The following is a 15,934-nucleotide window of genomic DNA, read 5'->3' as shown; positions in this document are numbered from 1 at the left end:
GCCTTATTCAAAGATTTTGTAGACATAGGACAACACAAGTCTACATGAACAAGCTCGAGTGGTTTGGTAGATATGTGCGATGCCTCCTTAGGGAAAGGTAATCGATGTTGCTTGCCATGGAGAAATGGTTGTGCACACACCAACTGGGGTGCTGATGGATGATTAAGCATCAACCAAACCATGTTTATATGCCTATTGCAAATAAAAGAAGCTCAAGTGGCAAAAGCATGCATGCCATAACACAGAATCTGTAGACGTAGAATGCAAGGCCAAAGTAGAGGTGCATAAAATAGGAATAGTACCAGCACCTTTGATGGAAATTGTAAAAGAGTCATCGAGACTGATGTCCCCTGGTTGCTTAGAGAAGGAAGAACACCAATCATGATGATTAGTGTGTGAGAAGTTGTGCTACTATCTATAATCCAAGCATGAAACCTGAAAGAGATGAAAGTTGATGAAAGTCAAAGTGGGGCTATCAATGTAGATAAACAACTGATCAATAGTAGTTGAAGTAGATGTAGACACCTCAAAGCCATATCACCTCAGTTTTTGCAGTAGAACAAACAACACGATATTCTGCCTTGAGGAGGATAATGCAATAGTGGGTTGCTTTTTACTACTCAAGGAAATAGCACCAGAACCACGTGTAAACCAATAACATGCAGTCGATTGGTGAGTGTTAATATCACCAACCTAGTGAGACTCAGAATAGCCAACTAACCGATCCCCCTTCCACCAATAGAAGATACCCCGATCAAGAAAATTATTCAAATAGTGCAGGATGCACTGGCAGGTGGGATTTGTGAGGGTCAGCTGAAAATGAACTCAAGACACAAACAAAAAAGTAAACATCCAATCTAGAATGAGTAATCCAAATCAAAGATTTGACAATCTACCTTTATAGAGCATGATCACATGGTGGTGAAGCAAATCTTAGCATTAGGGTCCATCGAAGAAGAGATGGAACCATGCACCTTGAAATGCTATAAAATCTCCTTTGCAATACTTGCGTTGAGAGAGAAAAATACCCTGAGGAGTCTACCAAACTTCAAAACCAAGGAAAAATGAAGAACTCAAGGTTGATCAACTCAGAATAGCAAACTAACCGATCCCCCTTCCACCAATAGAAGATACCCCGATCAAGAAAATTATTCAAATAGTGCAGGATGCACTGGCAGGTGGGATTTGTGAGGGTCAGCTGAAAATGAACTCAAGACACAAACAAAAAAGTAAACATCCAATCTAGAATGAGTAATCCAAATCAAGGATTTGACAATCTACCTTTATAGAGCATGATCACATGGTGGTGAAGCAAATCTTAGCATTAGGGTCCATCGAAGAAGAGATGGAACCATGCACCTTGAAATGCTATAAAATCTCCTTTGCAATACTTGCGTTGAGAGAGAAAAATACCCTGAGGAGTCTACCAAACTTCAAAACCAAGGAAAAATGAAGAACTCAAGGTTGATCAACTCAAACTCATGGCTAAGATCAGCCACCATGACAAACAAAATCCAACTCTTATGACTTCCTATAAAGATCAAGCCATCCACATACACAATGATAATGCCAAATAAGACCATCTTTAACAAATAAGACCATCTTTAACAAAAATGTAAAGATTGGAACATGAATGTGATCACCAAAGACCAACCACCAATGACCAATCTTCAGAAAGAAGGTGTCGATGCACTAGTACCACACACGATGAGCCTACTTCAATCCATATAGATCTTTACAAAGTTGGTACACAATATGCGCAACAACAATATCAAGTGGTTGCTCAACATAGACCTCCTCTTGAAGGTCACCATTAAGAAGAGCAGATTTGACATCCATCTATAAAATAGGCCACCCACCCATGATGGGTAAGAAGAGCCAAAATAATCCTAATGGTAGTAATCGACACTGTAGGAATAAAAGCCTCATCAAAATCAACACTAACTCTCTAGGAGTAGCCCTTCACAACAAGATGTTCTTCGTGTTTGTCTAAAGTTCCATCCTCATAATACTTGTTCTTATAGACCCAACGAACTTTGATTACCTTGCATTGAGGTGGACGTGGTACAAGAACCCAAGTACTATTGTGCTTAATGGAATCAAGCTCTGTCTGCATAGTAATAATCCAAGGTGGAGAAGAAAGTGTCTCCTCAGAGAGGAAGGCTCAGTAGAGGTGAAGGAAGAATGGTAGACATCAAGGCAAAATTCAGAAAGTGATTATCCTCAACAGCATGCTTTTAGACCGAGTAACATGATGAGAATGACTTTCACTAGATTTCGGAAATTGACGAAGGCCTGAATCTTTCATAGTCTCATATAACCAACGAGGAACCCTCTTGGTGAGGATCCTCCTCAATAACCTCTATATTTGAATCTAAAGAAGCCCCCTTTGAAACCAAAGGTGGTAGAGGAGCTGAGACAAGAGGCAGAGGAGCAGCCAAAGTAGAAGGCTGAGCTAAAGGAGAAGGACCCGGAGATGAAGTTGAAGGTAGAGGAAGAAGCTCACTCTTATAAGGTACATGAAGGACACTCATCAAAAATAACATCATAACATCATGATCGATGGTGGCTAGTAAGTTGTAGGTTGCAGGATCCCAAAGTTCATAGGCCTTGGATATAGAATTATACCCAAGGAAAATGTGCGGCATGGATTTAGAATCCAACTTAGAGTGATGCTCTTTAGTTACATGCACATAAGCCTTGCAACCAAATATTGGGAGATAAGCACAAGAGGGTTTGATGCCCAATAATGCCTCATACGAGTTTTACCTATGGTACAACTGATGTAGGCAATCTATTCCAAATGTGAACTCCAATAGCTGATGCCTCAGCCTATAATTTCTTGGCCAAGCCACTATGCTCAAGTATAGTCCTCGACCCATCTCAATGACAGACTAATTCTTACATCCACAAAAAACCCATTCTAGGATGGAGGATAAGTTGTAGTAAACTAGCATCGCGAATGCAAAGATTCTTCAAATACTTGTCAAACTCATGTGAGAGAAACTCTCCCCCTTTATCAATACACAAAGATTTTGCCTTCTTGGAGTCCCATTGTTTTTCCCACTTTGACTTTCCAATCATGAAATATGGATAAAGATTGATCCTTAGACTGAAGAAAGAAAGCCCAAGTATACTTGGAGTAGTCAAGCGTCAACAATAATCATCATATGTAAAGAGCCTTATTCAAAGATTTTGTAGACATAGGACAACACAAGTCTACATGAACAAGCTCGAGTGGTTTGGTAGATATGTGCGATGCCTCCTTAGGGAAAGGTAATCGATGTTGCTTGCCATGGAGAAATGGTTGTGCACACACCAACTGGGGTGCTGATGGATGATTAAGCATCAACCAAACCATGTTTATATGCCTATTGCAAATAAAAGAAGCTCAAGTGGCAAAAGCATGCATGCCATAACACAGAATCTGTAGACGTAGAATGCAAGGCCAAAGTAGAGGTGCATAAAATAGGAATAGTACCAGCACCTTTGATGGAAATTGTAAAAGAGTCATCGAGACTGATGTCCCCTGGTTGCTTAGAGAAGGAAGAACACCAATCATGATGATTAGTGTGTGAGAAGTTGTGCTACTATCTATAATCCAAGCATGAAACCTGAAAGAGATGAAAGTTGATGAAAGTCAAAGTGGGGCTATCAATGTAGATAAACAACTGATCAATAGTAGTTGAAGTAGATGTAGACACCTCAAAGCCATATCACCTCAGTTTTTGCAGTAGAACAAACAACACGATATTCTGCCTTTGAGGAGGATAATGCAATAGTGGGTTGCTTTTTACTACTCAAGGAAATAGCACCAGAACCACGTGTAAACCAATAACATGCAGTCGATTGGTGAGTGTTAATATCACCAACCTAGTGAGACTCAGAATAGCCAACTAACCGATCCCCCTTCCACCAATAGAAGATACCCCGATCAAGAAAATTATTCAAATAGTGCAGGATGCACTGGCAGGTGGGATTTGTGAGGGTCAGCTGAAAATGAACTCAAGACACAAACAAAAAAGTAAACATCCAATCTAGAATGAGTAATCCAAATCAAGGATTTGACAATCTACCTTTATAGAGCATGATCACATGGTGGTGAAGCAAATCTTAGCATTAGGGTCCATCGAAGAAGAGATGGAACCATGCACCTTGAAATGCTATAAAATCTCCTTTGCAATACTTGCGTTGAGAGAGAAAAATACCCTGAGGAGTCTACCAAACTTCAAAACCAAGGAAAAATGAAGAACTCAAGGTTGATCAACTCAAACTCATGGCTAAGATCAGCCACCATGACAAACAAAATCCAACTCTTATGACTTCCTATAAAGATCATGCCATCCACATACACAATGATAATGCCAAATAAGACCATCTTTAACAAATAAGACCATCTTTAACAAAAATGTAAAGATTGGAACATGAATGTGATCACCAAAGACCAACCACCAATGACCAATCTTCAGAAAGAAGGTGTCGATGCACTAGTACCACACACGATGAGCCTACTTCAATCCATATAGATCTTTACAAAGTTGGTACACAATATGCGCAACAACAATATCAAGTGGTTGCTCAACATAGACCTCCTCTTGAAGGTCACCATTAAGAAGAGCAGATTTGACATCCATCTATAAAATAGGCCACCCACCCATGATGGGTAAGAAGAGCCAAAATAATCCTAATGGTAGTAATCGACACTGTAGGAATAAAAGCCTCATCAAAATCAACACTAACTCTCTAGGAGTAGCCCTTCACAACAAGATGTTCTTCGTGTTTGTCTAAAGTTCCATCCTCATAATACTTGTTCTTATAGACCCAACGAACTTTGATTACCTTGCATTGAGGTGGACGTGGTACAAGAACCCAAGTACTATTGTGCTTAATGGAATCAAGCTCTGTCTGCATAGTAATAATCCAAGGTGGAGAAGAAAGTGTCTCCTCAGAGAGGAAGGCTCAGTAGAGGTGAAGGAAGAATGGTAGACATCAAGGCAAAATTCAGAAAGTGATTATCCTCAACAGCATGCTTTTAGACCGAGTAACATGATGAGAATGACTTTCACTAGATTTCGGAAATTGACGAAGGCCTGAATCTTTCATAGTCTCATATAACCAACGAGGAACCCTCTTGGTGAGGATCCTCCTCAATAACCTCTATATTTGAATCTAAAGAAGCCCCCTTTGAAACTAAAGGTGGTAGAGGAGCTGAGACAAGAGGCAGAGGAGCAGCCAAAGTAGAAGGCTGAGCTAAAGGAGAAGGACCCGGAGATGAAGTTGAAGGTAGAGGAAGAAGCTCACTCTTATAAGGTACATGAAGGACACTCATCAAAAATAACATCATAACATCATGATTGATGGTGGCTAGTAAGTTGTAGGTTGCAGGATCCCAAAGTTCATAGGCCTTGGATATAGAATTATACCCAAGGAAAATGTGCGGCATGGATTTAGAATCCAACTTAGAGTGATGCTCTTTAGTTACATGCACATAAGCCTTGCAACCAAATATTGGGAGATAAGCACAAGAGGGTTTGATGCCCAATAATGCCTCATACGAGTTTTACCTATGGTACAACTGATGTAGGCAATCTATTCCAAATGTGAACTCCAATAGCTGATGCCTCAGCCTATAATTTCTTGGCCAAGCCACTATGCTCAAGTATAGTCCTCGACCCATCTCAATGACAGACTAATTCTTACATCCACAAAAAACCCATTCTAGGATGGAGGATAAGTTGTAGTAAACTAGCATCGCGAATGCAAAGATTCTTCAAATACTTGTCAAACTCATGTGAGAGAAACTCTCCCCCTTTATCAATACACAAAGATTTTGCCTTCTTGGAGTCCCATTGTTTTTCCCACTTTGACTTTCCAATCATGAAATATGGATAAAGATTGATCCTTAGACTGAAGAAAGAAAGCCCAAGTATACTTGGAGTAGTCAGGCGTCAACAATAATCATCATATGTAAAGAGCCTTATTCAAAGATTTTGTAGACATAGGACAACACAAGTCTACATGAACAAGCTCGAGTGGTTTGGTAGATATGTGCGATGCCTCCTTAGGGAAAGGTAATCGATGTTGCTTGCCATGGAGAAATGGTTGTGCACACACCAACTGGGGTGCTGATGGATGATTAAGCATCAACCAAACCATGTTTATATGCCTATTGCAAATAAAAGAAGCTCAAGTGGCAAAAGCATGCATGCCATAACACAGAATCTGTAGACGTAGAATGCAAGGCCAAAGTAGAGGTGCATAAAATAGGAATAGTACCAGCACCTTTGATGGAAATTGTAAAAGAGTCATCGAGACTGATGTCCCCTGGTTGCTTAGAGAAGGAAGAACACCAATCATGATGATTAGTGTGTGAGAAGTTGTGCTACTATCTATAATCCAAGCATGAAACCTGAAAGAGATGAAAGTTGATGAAAGTCAAAGTGGGGCTATCAATGTAGATAAACAACTGATCAATAGTGGTTGAAGTAGATGTAGACACCTCAAAGCCATATCACCTCAGTTTTTGCAGTAGAACAAACAACACGATATTCTGCCTTGAGGAGGATAATGCAATAGTGGGTTGCTTTTTACTACTCAAGGAAATAGCACCAGAACCACGTGTAAACCAATAACATGCAGTCAATTGGTGAGTGTTAATATCACCAACCTAGTGAGACTCAGAATAGCCAACTAACCGATCCCCCTTCCACCAATAGAAGATACCCCGATCAAGAAAATTATTCAAATAGTGCAGGATGCACTGGCAGGTGGGATTTGTGAGGGTCAGCTGAAAATGAACTCAAGACACAAACAAAAAAGTAAACATCCAATCTAGAATGAGTAATCCAAATCAAAGATTTGACAATCTACCTTTATAGAGCATGATCACATGGTGGTGAAGCAAATCTTAGCATTAGGGTCCATCGAAGAAGAGATGGAACCATGCACCTTGAAATGCTATAAAATCTCCTTTGCAATACTTGCGTTGAGAGAGAAAAATACCCTGAGGAGTCTACCAAACTTCAAAACCAAGGAAAAATGAAGAACTCAAGGTTGATCAACTCAGAATAGCCAACTAACCGATCCCCCTTCCACCAATAGAAGATACCCCGATCAAGAAAATTATTCAAATAGTGCAGGATGCACTGGCAGGTGGGATTTGTGAGGGTCAGCTGAAAATGAACTCAAGACACAAACAAAAAAGTAAACATCCAATCTAGAATGAGTAATCCAAATCAAGGATTTGACAATCTACCTTTATAGAGCATGATCACATGGTGGTGAAGCAAATCTTAGCATTAGGGTCCATCGAAGAAGAGATGGAACCATGCACCTTGAAATGCTATAAAATCTCCTTTGCAATACTTGCGTTGAGAGAGAAAAATACCCTGAGGAGTCTACCAAACTTCAAAACCAAGGAAAAATGAAGAACTCAAGGTTGATCAACTCAAACTCATGGCTAAGATCAGCCACCATGACAAACAAAATCCAACTCTTATGACTTCCTATAAAGATCAAGCCATCCACATACACAATGATAATGCCAAATAAGACCATCTTTAACAAATAAGACCATCTTTAACAAAAATGTAAAGATTGGAACATGAATGTGATCACCAAAGACCAACCACCAATGACCAATCTTCAGAAAGAAGGTGTCGATGCACTAGTACCACACACGATGAGCCTACTTCAATCCATATAGATCTTTACAAAGTTGGTACACAATATGCGCAACAACAATATCAAGTGGTTGCTCAACATAGACCTCCTCTTGAAGGTCACCATTAAGAAGAGCAGATTTGACATCCATCTATAAAATAGGCCACCCACCCATGATGGGTAAGAAGAGCCAAAATAATCCTAATGGTAGTAATCGACACTGTAGGAATAAAAGCCTCATCAAAATCAACACTAACTCTCTAGGAGTAGCCCTTCACAACAAGATGTTCTTCGTGTTTGTCTAAAGTTCCATCCTCATAATACTTGTTCTTATAGACCCAACGAACTTTGATTACCTTGCATTGAGGTGGACGTGGTACAAGAACCCAAGTACTATTGTGCTTAATGGAATCAAGCTCTGTCTGCATAGTAATAATCCAAGGTGGAGAAGAAAGTGTCTCCTCAGAGAGGAAGGCTCAGTAGAGGTGAAGGAAGAATGGTAGACATCAAGGCAAAATTCAGAAAGTGATTATCCTCAACAGCATGCTTTTAGACCGAGTAACATGATGAGAATGACTTTCACTAGATTTCGGAAATTGACGAAGGCCTGAATCTTTCATAGTCTCATATAACCAACGAGGAACCCTCTTGGTGAGGATCCTCCTCAATAACCTCTATATTTGAATCTAAAGAAGCCCCCTTTGAAACCAAAGGTGGTAGAGGAGCTGAGACAAGAGGCAGAGGAGCAGCCAAAGTAGAAGGCTGAGCTAAAGGAGAAGGACCCGGAGATGAAGTTGAAGGTAGAGGAAGAAGCTCACTCTTATAAGGTACATGAAAGACACTCATCAAAAATAACATCATAACATCATGATTGATGGTGGCTAGTAAGTTGTAGGTTGCAGGATCCCAAAGTTCATAGGCCTTGGATATAGAATTATACCCAAGGAAAATGTGCGGCATGGATTTAGAATCCAACTTAGAGTGATGCTCTTTAGTTACATGCACATAAGCCTTGCAACCAAATATTGGGAGATAAGCACAAGAGGGTTTGATGCCCAATAATGCCTCATACGAGTTTTACCTATGGTACAACTGATGTAGGCAATCTATTCCAAATGTGAACTCCAATAGCTGATGCCTCAGCCTATAATTTCTTGGCCAAGCCACTATGCTCAAGTATAGTCCTCGACCCATCTCAATGACAGACTAATTCTTACATCCACAAAAAACCCATTCTAGGATGGAGGATAAGTTGTAGTAAACTAGCATCGCGAATGCAAAGATTCTTCAAATACTTGTCAAACTCATGTGAGAGAAACTCTCCCCCTTTATCAATACACAAAGATTTTGCCTTCTTGGAGTCCCATTGTTTTTCCCACTTTGACTTTCCAATCATGAAATATGGATAAAGATTGATCCTTAGACTGAAGAAAGAAAGCCCAAGTATACTTGGAGTAGTCAGGCGTCAACAATAATCATCATATGTAAAGAGCCTTATTCAAAGATTTTGTAGACATAGGACAACACAAGTCTACATGAACAAGCTCGAGTGGTTTGGTAGATATGTGCGATGCCTCCTTAGGGAAAGGTAATCGATGTTGCTTGCCATGGAGAAATGGTTGTGCACACACCAACTGGGGTGCTGATGGATGATTAAGCATCAACCAAACCATGTTTATATGCCTATTGCAAATAAAAGAAGCTCAAGTGGCAAAAGCATGCATGCCATAACACAGAATCTGTAGACGTAGAATGCAAGGCCAAAGTAGAGGTGCATAAAATAGGAATAGTACCAGCACCTTTGATGGAAATTGTAAAAGAGTCATCGAGACTGATGTCCCCTGGTTGCTTAGAGAAGGAAGAACACCAATCATGATGATTAGTGTGTGAGAAGTTGTGCTACTATCTATAATCCAAGCATGAAACCTGAAAGAGATGAAAGTTGATGAAAGTCAAAGTGGGGCTATCAATGTAGATAAACAACTGATCAATAGTGGTTGAAGTAGATGTAGACACCTCAAAGCCATATCACCTCAGTTTTTGCAGTAGAACAAACAACACGATATTCTGCCTTGAGGAGGATAATGCAATAGTGGGTTGCTTTTTACTACTCAAGGAAATAGCACCAGAACCACGTGTAAACCAATAACATGCAGTCGATTGGTGAGTGTTAATATCACCAACCTAGTGAGACTCAGAATAGCCAACTAACCGATCCCCCTTCCACCAATAGAAGATACCCCGATCAAGAAAATTATTCAAATAGTGCAGGATGCACTGGCAGGTGGGATTTGTGAGGGTCAGCTGAAAATGAACTCAAGACACAAACAAAAAAGTAAACATCCAATCTAGAATGAGTAATCCAAATCAAAGATTTGACAATCTACCTTTATAGAGCATGATCACATGGTGGTGAAGCAAATCTTAGCATTAGGGTCCATCGAAGAAGAGATGGAACCATGCACCTTGAAATGCTATAAAATCTCCTTTGCAATACTTGCGTTGAGAGAGAAAAATACCCTGAGGAGTCTACCAAACTTCAAAACCAAGGAAAAATGAAGAACTCAAGGTTGATCAACTCAGAATAGCAAACTAACCGATCCCCCTTCCACCAATAGAAGATACCCCGATCAAGAAAATTATTCAAATAGTGCAGGATGCACTGGCAGGTGGGATTTGTGAGGGTCAGCTGAAAATGAACTCAAGACACAAACAAAAAAGTAAACATCCAATCTAGAATGAGTAATCCAAATCAAGGATTTGACAATCTACCTTTATAGAGCATGATCACATGGTGGTGAAGCAAATCTTAGCATTAGGGTCCATCGAAGAAGAGATGGAACCATGCACCTTGAAATGCTATAAAATCTCCTTTGCAATACTTGCGTTGAGAGAGAAAAATACCCTGAGGAGTCTACCAAACTTCAAAACCAAGGAAAAATGAAGAACTCAAGGTTGATCAACTCAAACTCATGGCTAAGATCAGCCACCATGACAAACAAAATCCAACTCTTATGACTTCCTATAAAGATCAAGCCATCCACATACACAATGATAATGCCAAATAAGACCATCTTTAACAAATAAGACCATCTTTAACAAAAATGTAAAGATTGGAACATGAATGTGATCACCAAAGACCAACCACCAATGACCAATCTTCAGAAAGAAGGTGTCGATGCACTAGTACCACACACGATGAGCCTACTTCAATCCATATAGATCTTTACAAAGTTGGTACACAATATGCGCAACAACAATATCAAGTGGTTGCTCAACATAGACCTCCTCTTGAAGGTCACCATTAAGAAGAGCAGATTTGACATCCATCTATAAAATAGGCCACCCACCCATGATGGGTAAGAAGAGCCAAAATAATCCTAATGGTAGTAATCGACACTGTAGGAATAAAAGCCTCATCAAAATCAACACTAACTCTCTAGGAGTAGCCCTTCACAACAAGATGTTCTTCGTGTTTGTCTAAAGTTCCATCCTCATAATACTTGTTCTTATAGACCCAACGAACTTTGATTACCTTGCATTGAGGTGGACGTGGTACAAGAACCCAAGTACTATTGTGCTTAATGGAATCAAGCTCTGTCTGCATAGTAATAATCCAAGGTGGAGAAGAAAGTGTCTCCTCAGAGAGGAAGGCTCAGTAGAGGTGAAGGAAGAATGGTAGACATCAAGGCAAAATTCAGAAAGTGATTATCCTCAACAGCATGCTTTTAGACCGAGTAACATGATGAGAATGACTTTCACTAGATTTCGGAAATTGACGAAGGCCTGAATCTTTCATAGTCTCATATAACCAACGAGGAACCCTCTTGGTGAGGATCCTCCTCAATAACCTCTATATTTGAATCTAAAGAAGCCCCCTTTGAAACCAAAGGTGGTAGAGGAGCTGAGACAAGAGGCAGAGGAGCAGCCAAAGTAGAAGGCTGAGCCAAAGGAGAAGGACCCGGAGATGAAGTTGAAGGTAGAGGAAGAAGCTCACTCTTATAAGGTACATGAAGGACACTCATCAAAAATAACATCATAACATCATGATCGATGGTGGCTAGTAAGTTGTAGGTTGCAGGATCCCAAAGTTCATAGGCCTTGGATATAGAATTATACCCAAGGAAAATGTGCGGCATGGATTTAGAATCCAACTTAGAGTGATGCTCTTTAGTTACATGCACATAAGCCTTGCAACCAAATATTGGGAGATAAGCACAAGAGGGTTTGATGCCCAATAATGCCTCATACGAGTTTTACCTATGGTACAACTGATGTAGGCAATCTATTCCAAATGTGAACTCCAATAGCTGATGCCTCAGCCTATAATTTCTTGGCCAAGCCACTATGCTCAAGTATAGTCCTCGACCCATCTCAATGACAGACTAATTCTTACATCCACAAAAAACCCATTCTAGGATGGAGGATAAGTTGTAGTAAACTAGCATCGCGAATGCAAAGATTCTTCAAATACTTGTCAAACTCATGTGAGAGAAACTCTCCCCCTTTATCAATACACAAAGATTTTGCCTTCTTGGAGTCCCATTGTTTTTCCCACTTTGACTTTCCAATCATGAAATATGGATAAAGATTGATCCTTAGACTGAAGAAAGAAAGCCCAAGTATACTTGGAGTAGTCAGGCGTCAACAATAATCATCATATGTAAAGAGCCTTATTCAAAGATTTTGTAGACATAGGACAACACAAGTCTACATGAACAAGCTCGAGTGGTTTGGTAGATATGTGCGATGCCTCCTTAGGGAAAGGTAATCGATGTTGCTTGCCATGGAGAAATGGTTGTGCACACACCAACTGGGGTGCTGATGGATGATTAAGCATCAACCAAACCATGTTTATATGCCTATTGCAAATAAAAGAAGCTCAAGTGGCAAAAGCATGCATGCCATAACACAGAATCTGTAGACGTAGAATGCAAGGCCAAAGTAGAGGTGCATAAAATAGGAATAGTACCAGCACCTTTGATGGAAATTGTAAAAGAGTCATCGAGACTGATGTCCCCTGGTTGCTTAGAGAAGGAAGAACACCAATCATGATGATTAGTGTGTGAGAAGTTGTGCTACTATCTATAATCCAAGCATGAAACCTGAAAGAGATGAAAGTTGATGAAAGTCAAAGTGGGGCTATCAATGTAGATAAACAACTGATCAATAGTAGTTGAAGTAGATGTAGACACCTCAAAGCCATATCACCTCAGTTTTTGCAGTAGAACAAACAACACGATATTCTGCCTTTGAGGAGGATAATGCAATAGTGGGTTGCTTTTTACTACTCAAGGAAATAGCACCAGAACCACGTGTAAACCAATAACATGCAGTCGATTGGTGAGTGTTAATATCACCAACCTAGTGAGACTCAGAATAGCCAACTAACCGATCCCCCTTCCACCAATAGAAGATACCCCGATCAAGAAAATTATTCAAATAGTGCAGGATGCACTGGCAGGTGGGATTTGTGAGGGTCAGCTGAAAATGAACTCAAGACACAAACAAAAAAGTAAACATCCAATCTAGAATGAGTAATCCAAATCAAGGATTTGACAATCTACCTTTATAGAGCATGATCACATGGTGGTGAAGCAAATCTTAGCATTAGGGTCCATCGAAGAAGAGATGGAACCATGCACCTTGAAATGCTATAAAATCTCCTTTGCAATACTTGCGTTGAGAGAGAAAAATACCCTGAGGAGTCTACCAAACTTCAAAACCAAGGAAAAATGAAGAACTCAAGGTTGATCAACTCAAACTCATGGCTAAGATCAGCCACCATGACAAACAAAATCCAACTCTTATGACTTCCTATAAAGATCAAGCCATCCACATACACAATGATAATGCCAAATAAGACCATCTTTAACAAATAAGACCATCTTTAACAAAAATGTAAAGATTGGAACATGAATGTGATCACCAAAGACCAACCACCAATGACCAATCTTCAGAAAGAAGGTGTCGATGCACTAGTACCACACACGATGAGCCTACTTCAATCCATATAGATCTTTACAAAGTTGGTACACAATATGCGCAACAACAATATCAAGTGGTTGCTCAACATAGACCTCCTCTTGAAGGTCACCATTAAGAAGAGCAGATTTGACATCCATCTATAAAATAGGCCACCCACCCATGATGGGTAAGAAGAGCCAAAATAATCCTAATGGTAGTAATCGACACTGTAGGAATAAAAGCCTCATCAAAATCAACACTAACTCTCTAGGAGTAGCCCTTCACAACAAGATGTTCTTCGTGTTTGTCTAAAGTTCCATCCTCATAATACTTGTTCTTATAGACCCAACGAACTTTGATTACCTTGCATTGAGGTGGACGTGGTACAAGAACCCAAGTACTATTGTGCTTAATGGAATCAAGCTCTGTCTGCATAGTAATAATCCAAGGTGGAGAAGAAAGTGTCTCCTCAGAGAGGAAGGCTCAGTAGAGGTGAAGGAAGAATGGTAGACATCAAGGCAAAATTCAGAAAGTGATTATCCTCAACAGCATGCTTTTAGACCGAGTAACATGATGAGAATGACTTTCACTAGATTTCGGAAATTGACGAAGGCCTGAATCTTTCATAGTCTCATATAACCAACGAGGAACCCTCTTGGTGAGGATCCTCCTCAATAACCTCTATATTTGAATCTAAAGAAGCCCCCTTTGAAACCAAAGGTGGTAGAGGAGCTGAGACAAGAGGCAGAGGAGCAGCCAAAGTAGAAGGCTGAGCTAAAGGAGAAGGACCCGGAGATGAAGTTGAAGGTAGAGGAAGAAGCTCACTCTTATAAGGTACATGAAAGACACTCATCAAAAATAACATCATAACATCATGATTGATGGTGGCTAGTAAGTTGTAGGTTGCAGGATCCCAAAGTTCATAGGCCTTGGATATAGAATTATACCCAAGGAAAATGTGCGGCATGGATTTAGAATCCAACTTAGAGTGATGCTCTTTAGTTACATGCACATAAGCCTTGCAACCAAATATTGGGAGATAAGCACAAGAGGGTTTGATGCCCAATAATGCCTCATACGAGTTTTACCTATGGTACAACTGATGTAGGCAATCTATTCCAAATGTGAACTCCAATAGCTGATGCCTCAGCCTATAATTTCTTGGCCAAGCCACTATGCTCAAGTATAGTCCTCGACCCATCTCAATGACAGACTAATTCTTACATCCACAAAAAACCCATTCTAGGATGGAGGATAAGTTGTAGTAAACTAGCATCGCGAATGCAAAGATTCTTCAAATACTTGTCAAACTCATGTGAGAGAAACTCTCCCCCTTTATCAATACACAAAGATTTTGCCTTCTTGGAGTCCCATTGTTTTTCCCACTTTGACTTTCCAATCATGAAATATGGATAAAGATTGATCCTTAGACTGAAGAAAGAAAGCCCAAGTATACTTGGAGTAGTCAGGCGTCAACAATAATCATCATATGTAAAGAGCCTTATTCAAAGATTTTGTAGACATAGGACAACACAAGTCTACATGAACAAGCTCGAGTGGTTTGGTAGATATGTGCGATGCCTCCTTAGGGAAAGGTAATCGATGTTGCTTGCCATGGAGAAATGGTTGTGCACACACCAACTGGGGTGCTGATGGATGATTAAGCATCAACCAAACCATGTTTATATGCCTATTGCAAATAAAAGAAGCTCAAGTGGCAAAAGCATGCATGCCATAACACAGAATCTGTAGACGTAGAATGCAAGGCCAAAGTAGAGGTGCATAAAATAGGAATAGTACCAGCACCTTTGATGGAAATTGTAAAAGAGTCATCGAGACTGATGTCCCCTGGTTGCTTAGAGAAGGAAGAACACCAATCATGATGATTAGTGTGTGAGAAGTTGTGCTACTATCTATAATCCAAGCATGAAACCTGAAAGAGATGAAAGTTGATGAAAGTCAAAGTGGGGCTATCAATGTAGATAAACAACTGATCAAAAGTGGATGAAGTAGATGTAGACACCTCAAAGCCATATCACCTCAGTTTTTGCAGTAGAACAAACAACACGATATTCTGCCTTTGAGGAGGATAATGCAATAGTGGGTTGCTTTTCACTACTCAAGGAAATAGCACCAGAACCACGTGTAAACCAATAACATGCAGTCGATTGGTGAGTGTTAATATCACCAACCTAGTGAGACTCAGAATAGCCAACTAACCGATCCCCCTTCCACCAATAGAAGATACCCCGATCAAGAAAATTATTCAAATAGTGCAGGATGCACTGGCAGGTGGGATTTGTGA

This window comes from Cibotium barometz, chromosome 26 (assembly GCF_041138505.1).
Source record: "Cibotium barometz isolate CiBa-2024 chromosome 26, ASM4113850v1, whole genome shotgun sequence".
Classification (NCBI taxonomy): Eukaryota; Viridiplantae; Streptophyta; class Polypodiopsida; order Cyatheales; family Cibotiaceae; genus Cibotium; species Cibotium barometz.
The sequence above is the reverse complement of the archived record's forward strand: the minus strand, read 5'-3'. Positions refer to the sequence as shown.